Source organism: Sinocyclocheilus grahami, unplaced genomic scaffold (genome assembly GCF_001515645.1).
Source record: "Sinocyclocheilus grahami isolate Dianchi unplaced genomic scaffold, SAMN03320097.WGS_v1.1 scaffold1347.1, whole genome shotgun sequence".
NCBI lineage: Eukaryota > Metazoa > Chordata > Actinopteri > Cypriniformes > Cyprinidae > Sinocyclocheilus > Sinocyclocheilus grahami.
Genome location: NW_015506526.1, coordinates 244,575 through 252,656, shown reverse-complemented (window position 1 = coordinate 252,656; position 8,082 = coordinate 244,575). Strand labels below are relative to the sequence as shown.

Sequence of the window (8,082 nt, the reverse complement as noted above, 5' to 3'; positions counted from 1 at the left end):
GATGAAGAGCTGGAGGTGCTGATGAGGGTAACTGATGGCAGGTGCATGTGATTGTATAGTGTATGCAGGTGGGAGCCAGGAAGGATTCTGGGAAATGTAGTGCTGAGGTGACAGGTGATCATGACACATTCATTCATTCATTCTTGTGCCCTCTTATCTGATCACCTGTCTTCAACATCATCCCTATTTCTTTTTCTGATGAAAAACAACAACAACAACAACAACAACAACAATAATAATAATAATAAAATGCAAATTTTGTAAGTAGGCCTATATTTTTGTTATTTTCGGCAAGAAATAGATTGCACACAATAAAAATCCTGTAATTTACTCTCATTTCACTCATAAAAGCACATACAGTTAATGTTTATGAAGTGCAATATTCACAGGTTCTGAAGTCATTTGATTGTGTGGAAAAACAGGGTACTCCAGTCCAGGACCACAGCTGGGAACCACTGTCTCATAAGTTATCTCAACATCTCTGCTGTGGAAAATGTATGCCTGTATTATTATTCATCTATCATAACATACATTTTGTTTTTTTAAAGATCACCAGACTGACATCTCCAAGCATTCAGTGGATTCTGTCCTTGGCTTTAGGAATGCTGCAGCTGACTGGCTGCATATCCTGTGAATTGCGTAATGTGAGTGTACGGCAGAAAAGTTTTGCTTCATTAGATAAATGCTGATACAACAGTGAACTGTTCTGCATCTAGGGACCTTGTGCAAGTCATCCATGACACATTATGAACCAGATGAACAAGTTAATCATATGTGACAAAATCATTTCCGTAAGGATTCTTCATTGATAGCAGATGTTTAATTTTGGCATGGAAAGTGATGGACAGTAAGTGAGTGAACAGTAGTTCTAGGTTAGAGCAAGAGCCCTCTCAACAAACAGAATAGCTGGGGCTCAGCATAGACTCCCTCTCTTATCGAGTCACGCTGACAGAGGGGAGAATTGCGTCTTTCACACAATGTATCGCCCGCTTTCAGATGGGGAAAGTGGTTCCGTACAGACTGTGCTTACGAATGCTAGGTCTTATGGCTTCGGTGATTTCTGTAGTACATTTGGGGCTGCTCAAAATGAGGGATTTTCATCGCTGGATTGCGCAGTTACGTCTTTGCCGGCATCTCAGCCGGGCGGTGAGAATTACTCATGTGTGCGTCAGAATGCTCATGAATTGGAAAAGTCATGTGATTTTCAGAACGGGGATTACCCTTGGGGGCGGTATCATCGAGAGTCACTATGAACAACAGACACGTCCTTAAAGGGCTGGGGAGCAACTTTAATGGGCAGGGCTGTGAACGGCGTGTGGCCTCCCCAGCTGATTCACAACATATAGATTATTTATGGCAGTTGCTGGCAGTGTGGTTAGTGCTGAAACATTTTCTGAGCTTCACCAAAGGGCAGCGTGTTTTAGTGAAAATGGACAATTTCACAGTGGTTGCTTACATTAATCGGCAGGGGGCACGCACCCCCAGGGGAATTTACCACCCTCACCCAGACAGGATAGCTCTCTGGGCTAGGCCCATGAGAGGTGGAATTTGAAGCAGCAGGTCTGCCTCCATCAGTCATACATACTATACAGAGTGCAAGAGCCTCCTCTACTGGCTCACTTTATGGCAATAAATGACCTTTGAGGAATGCTGTGAGCGGAGTCATATTGTCCCTTTTCAGGGCTCAGTGAGGGATATTTTATGCTTTCTTCAAGATCTTATAGATAAAGGGAAGGCTTTCTCCACCATTAAGGTGAATTTGGCAGTTATTTCAGCTTGTCATGTAGGTTTTGGTGAAAAATCAGCAGGTCAGCACCCTTTGATAAGTCGTTTTATGAAAGGGACACGCCGTAAACAGCCGGTGTCCAGACAGATGGTGCCTTTATGGGATTTATCCAACGTCCTAGAAGCCCTTTCTCAACACACTTTTGAACCATTGGAGGGAACTGGACTTAAGAATCTCTTTCTTAAGATGGTGCTGCTCACAGCTTTAGTAACAGCCAAGCATGTGAATGACTTACATGCTTTGTCTGTTAGCCCATCTTGTTTGCAGTTCGCTAAGGTTTCCTTTCACCATAACCCTGCTTTTGTGCCTAAGGTAGTTGACTCAGCGTATAGGTGCCCATCTACTGAACTGGCGGCTTTTCACCCTCCTCTGTTCTCTTCTCCAGAGGAGCAGAAGTTGAATTCATTATGTCCGGTATGGGCTCTTTATATGTATGTGAAAAGAACAGCAGGTTTCAGGACGCATGACCAGCTGTTTGTGTCTTGGGCTACTCCTCACAAAGGGAAGCCATTGTCTCGTCAACGGCTGTTTCATTGGATCATAGAGGCTATATCTTTAGCTTATATTTGCAAGGGTTTTTAACTGCCTAAGGGCTTGAGAGCCTACTCCACACAGGGTATGGCTACTTCGTGAGCCTTACTCAGAGGAGTTTCTGTTCAGGATATTTGTTCAGCAGCAAGTTGGGCTATGCCTCATTCTTTTGTGTGGTTCTATAGACTGGACATGTCTAAGCCATCCTTAGCACACGTAGTGCTGGGAGCCAGCAGGTCTGCCCATCTAATTGTTATGGAGGATAGCAGCGATATGGGTGCAATCTGGGAGTGGTCTATATCTCCCATAGTGAAACACCAAGCAAAGTTAGAAAAAGAACGATGGGTTACTTAACATTAACCCAGGTTCTTTGATAACAGAGTGAGGTGTTTCACCAGCACTTCCCTCCTTGCACGGATACGGGAAGAAATCCTTGGTAGGGGTCAACCTGTCTGATATAGGTGGGGCAGAGCTTGGTCACAGGTCGATCTGTCTGTCATAGAGAGACGTGGTGTCATAAGAGCTTCCACAATTGGTCACGCACAAAACGATTCCCATAGTGAAACACCTCACTCTGTTATCAAAGAACCCGGGTTTACATTAATGTAAGTAACCCATTGTTCTCATTCATTCATTCATTCTGTCAGGAAAATCAGACTAGGAGAGAACAATGAGTACACACAGGAATGTTTATTGACGAACACACAAGGTGCACAAGGTGAGTATCTTTTGTAAACAACAACAGAGCAGAGGATGAAGAGCAGTCCGATGCAAGTAAGCTGCACCACGCACAATATTCCTGTTATTTGCTGATAGCAATGGGTAAGGATGTGTTTCTTTCTTTTACACATCTTTGGAGGCAAACATGAGAACTGGAGACAGGTGGAATGACCTGGAGGGAGTGGAGATGAGAAGTCAATCTCAGAGGTAAGTAGTTCAGGCAAGTAGATCCTACGATGCTTAGGGTAGCCCTAGTCATAGACCAGACAAACATGTGTGATGAAGAGCTGGAGGTGCTGATGAGGGTAACTGATGGCAGGCGCATGTGATTGTATAGTGTATGCAGGTGGGAGCCAGGAAAGATTCTGGGAAATGTAGTGCTGAGGTGACAGTTGATCATGACACATTCATTCATTCTTGTGCCCTCTTATCTGATCACCTGTCTTCAACATCATCCCTATTTCTTTTTCTGATGAAAAACAACAACAACAATAATAATAATAATAAAATGAACATTTTGTAAGTAGGCCTATATTTTTGTTATTTTCGGCAAGAAATAGATTGCACACAATAAAAATCCTGTAATTTACTCTCATTTCACTCATAAAAGCACATACAGTTAATGTTTATGAAGTGCAATATTCACAGGTTCTGAAGTCATTTGATTGTGTGGAAAAACAGGGTACTCCAGTCCAGGACCACAGCTGGGAACCACTGTCTCATAAGACCTCAGGGAAGTAAAGAAAAATCTCTACTCTCAACATCTCTGCTGTGGAAAATGTATGCCTGTATTATTATTCTTCTATCATAACATACATTTTGTTTTTAAAGATCACCAGACTGACATCTCCAAGCATTCAGTGGATTCTGTCCTTGGCTTTAGGAATGCTGCAGCTGACTGGCTGCATATCCTGTGAATTGCGTAATGTGAGTGTACGGCAGAAAAGTTTTGCTTCATTAGATAAATGCTGATACAACAGTGAACTGTTCTGCATCTAGGGACCTTGTGCAAGTCATCCATGACACATTATGAACCAGATGAACAAGTTAATCATATGTGACAAAATCATTTCCGTAAGGATTCTTCATTGATAGCAGATGTTTAATTTTGGCATGGAAAGTGATGGACAGTAAGTGAGTGAACAGTAGTTCTAGGTTACAAAAATGTACTTCGAAAAACAGGCATATTTTAAACATAGGTAGTATATTCCATCTTATGTCAATCTAACAGTTGTAATTAAGTTTCAATTCAATTTCCCAGAGAAAAATATATATATATTTTTTTTAGGTTATCAACATACTTCATTTTAATGTAAATGACAAAAATCAAACAAGTATTTATTGTGGCAGCGTTTTATTGTAGCTGAGATGTTGTTGTTGTTGTTTTAATGGAGTAACACAAAACTATAAATTTTCATCTATTGTCATAACAATTTAAACTATTTCATTAACAGGGTTCAAACTAAACTCTGCAGTAAGGTAGGTCTCCAGGAGCAGGAATGGCTTCCCTGCCAGAAACACACCACAAAAAAAAACAAAAAAACACAATTGTAATCTATTATAGCAGTATTGTTACTGTTTTTGCTGAGCTTTTTTTAATAGATGAAAATAAAGCTACTGGTTTGCTGAAAATGATAATAATAATAATCTATAAATAAAATTGTCTCACTTATAATGGATTCTATCTTGTGTTTTTCAATCATGTTGGCACATTTTCTTAAACAGTCTTAGTTACACTTTATCTTAAGGTGACTTTGTTACAGTGTAATTACACAAATGAGTATTTAACTACATGTAGCCTACTTACTGTGATGAACGCTGGGGGATTTCTTTTTTTTTTGTTGGGCTTTGGCCCCGCCTATATGAACCTTTTTGCAGCACGTTCTCTTCCTATTGACTGAATGTATGGATAATTGAATTCACCTGGAGGAGGACATTTAAGGGAGAACAGGTGAGAGGAGACCTCTCGGCAGAGTGAACGTGACTGGCTTTTCACGCTCAGGGGAAGATGGGGACGCTTTGTGTTGCTCGAGACCATTAGGGTTTGTCCGGCAACGAAGATAGCTAGATATATTGAATTTGTGTAGTTAGATAATGCTGGGGAGGTATTAGGATCGCTGGGCATATGTTCCAGGAGCGTTTCAAAGAGACTGAATTGCGCGAAGAGGACTCATCAGTATTACAGACATTGTGATTCCCAAGAAGTGTGCTGTGTACAAAGGACTAATTAATACCAGTGACGTTGTGATTCATTGCCGTAACTGCGAGGACGGGAATAAAGCGAAAGAAGAGCGCGTGCTTTCTTTGAAGATATCGTGTACAGAGTGATCGTTGAACTTATTTAAATGTCTCTTTACATAAGTTATATTTTTCTATATACAATTGTCAAAGTGATAATTTTCTATAAAATCCTGGTGTTGTGATGCACCCTCTGGCCTCCATTAATTTGATTAAAGCTCTTTAAGTTAAATTAGAGGTATATTACATTAATATAGGGTTAAGTTTAGAGTTAGCATTTGTTTTAGGATTAGTTAGTTGCGTTTAATTATGCATATTTAATACTAGTAAGTACATGTAACATAACTATCACCTTAAAATAGAGCAGGGATCCTCAAATCTGGCCCACGAGATCCACTTTCCTGCAGAGTTTAGCTCTAACCCTAATCAAACACACCTGAGCATGCTAATCATGTCTTCAGGATCATTAGAAAATCAGAGGTATCTGAGTTTGATCAGGGTTGGAGCTAAACTCTGCAGCGCATTGGACCTCCAGGGCAAGATTTGAGGAACCCTGAAATAGAGTATTACCACAGTCTTAATGGGGATGGGCGGATCGGTCCTTATATCGATACTGATGTTGTATCGAAAGGATTGATCCTCACATTAAAAATATTGATTCTAAAGTGCATTTTTTTTAACCATCAATTTTATTTATTTATCAAGAAATTCGGTGCATAAAATAAGCTTCTAAGTGGAAAAATAGACTATTAGCGAATAATTGTGTTGGATAGAACCATTTCTCCTGCGCATCGGAACACACGCAAATGCTGAAAGACAGAACCAATCAATCACAGACCGCGTTCGCTGCTGACGCATGGCTCACAGTGCTTGTTCAAATAGACAGTGTAAACAAAAAAAGGCCTATGAAATGTTAAAAACATGGCTTTAAAATCTAATATTAAGTGAATATAATTACTGATTATATTCTTTTAATAATTTAAAAGATCAGTTTAGTTTAGAGGTATCGATATTGATGATACTGGGCTTGAAAATATCAGTATCGGATCGAAATTTTATGGGACATCTTAATTGCATGTCTGCACAATGTTGTAACTTGTCATCACATGAGACATACTGGTCAATGTTTAGGTGTTTTTTTTTAACACAGCAGTCACCCATGGAAATGTTTGCTACATACAAATACCATTTTGTCCTACTTTTTTATTTATTCATTTATTTAACACTGTCTGTTTTGTGTAGTTGAATGCTATTGTGTATCACACTGAGCTTTTCACATACATATTTCAACGGCAGATAAAAAATAAAAAAAAATACTGTAGTACTGTCAGACTCTGTTCCGTGTTTTGTGTGTGTTTTGCTCCCCATGTGTTTCATTGCCCATATTTGGTTCGTCCTTTTGCTGTTCCTATTATGTTTATTGATCTCAGGTGTTTCTTGTCTTCCCCTCGTCATGTCCTGTGTATTTAAAGTGTTTCGAGTTCCTAGTTTGCTGTCCGGTATTGTATATGTCAACCTCTCCTGCTACGTGTGTTTTCCTGGTTCCCTTGATGTGAATAAAGTCTCCTTGTTGATGTACTCCACGTCTCCTCGTTCCTCACTCTGCGCTCCCTCACAGTAGCGAACATGACAAGTACAAAGAAAAAAATAAACACATTTGTATGTATGCATTAAATTTATTTTTGTATCAATGTGTTATAAACAGAAAACATTCCATGTCATATATACAGTATTTATGGAAGACATATGCAGTATGTCTGACAGATTTTGATAACTGAATGAATCTTTTTGCATGTGATGACAGAATATTTTGATCAGCGAGTTTTTATCAGCAAGCCATGTGCATTTAGTTATTGTGTAAACTATAGACCTTTAAACTATAGATTTCATTCCCACGTGTTTTAAGTCTTGTCAGTTTAAACATTGAAGTAATTTTAAGCCATTTAAGCCCAAGACATCTCAATGTGGTACGCACACGCTGTGATAAAGCGTTTCTATGCGCACCACGCACACATCTGAAGTGCACAAACAGATAGCCTTCTCAGACAGCAGGTGAATACCAATGGCTGTATTGACAAGTATCCTTGTAAGCACAGTCGGTTGTTTTAAGTGAACGTAAACAGTCAGAGACGGCGCTAACACGGGGCTAGGGGGGGCTATAGCCCCGTCAGAATTTTGAATAGCCCCGGTTTACTCTGACGTCATCAATATCATTTATTTTCTTAGCACCCCCACATATTGGTCTAGACACGATTGTGAACTTGCAGGAAGTTGGTATGTTCAAGATCAGTGTTATAGGCAGCCAGAGCACCTGCCTTTAGTGGATGTTCTTTCCCCACCGTATACATTGAAATGTCCCCCAAAGGCAGTGAGGAGCTGGTGGCGCTAAGTGTGGCAGAGGAAGTGTTTTTAGATGGCTCTGTGGACTGAGAATAGGACTGGAACTGTTGTCTGTAATGGTCATTTGGAATGCTCGTGTAGGAGGAGGCTAAGGGGGAGGTGGCAGTTTTAATAAACTCAAAGCGTTTGAAATGAACCTCTTTGTACTTTTCAATGTAGATGTTGACTGCCAACACACCAATGGCCTCCGCCACGATGAAGGAGAGTAGAAGGACAATACATAGCTGTACAGGTTTTTCTTATCTTCTCCTTTCTTGTCACCAGCATTCTGGTCTCCAGCATTACTATGTAAACAATGATGTTTAAATGACAAAAAAAAATAAAAAAAAAAAATATATATATTATTTCTGGGATCAAAGCTAAATTCTCAGCATCATTACTCCAGGGTCACAGGATCCTTCATAAAT

The 8,082-nt window shown here is 40.0% G+C and overlaps 1 pseudogene; it reads right to left on the bottom strand.

Annotated features, from left to right (window-relative positions):
* Positions 1–7,518: 7,518 nt before the first annotated feature.
* The window catches only part of LOC107569450 (voltage-dependent calcium channel gamma-4 subunit-like), a 3,258-nt pseudogene continuing 2,694 nt past the window's right edge, over positions 7,519–8,082 (bottom strand).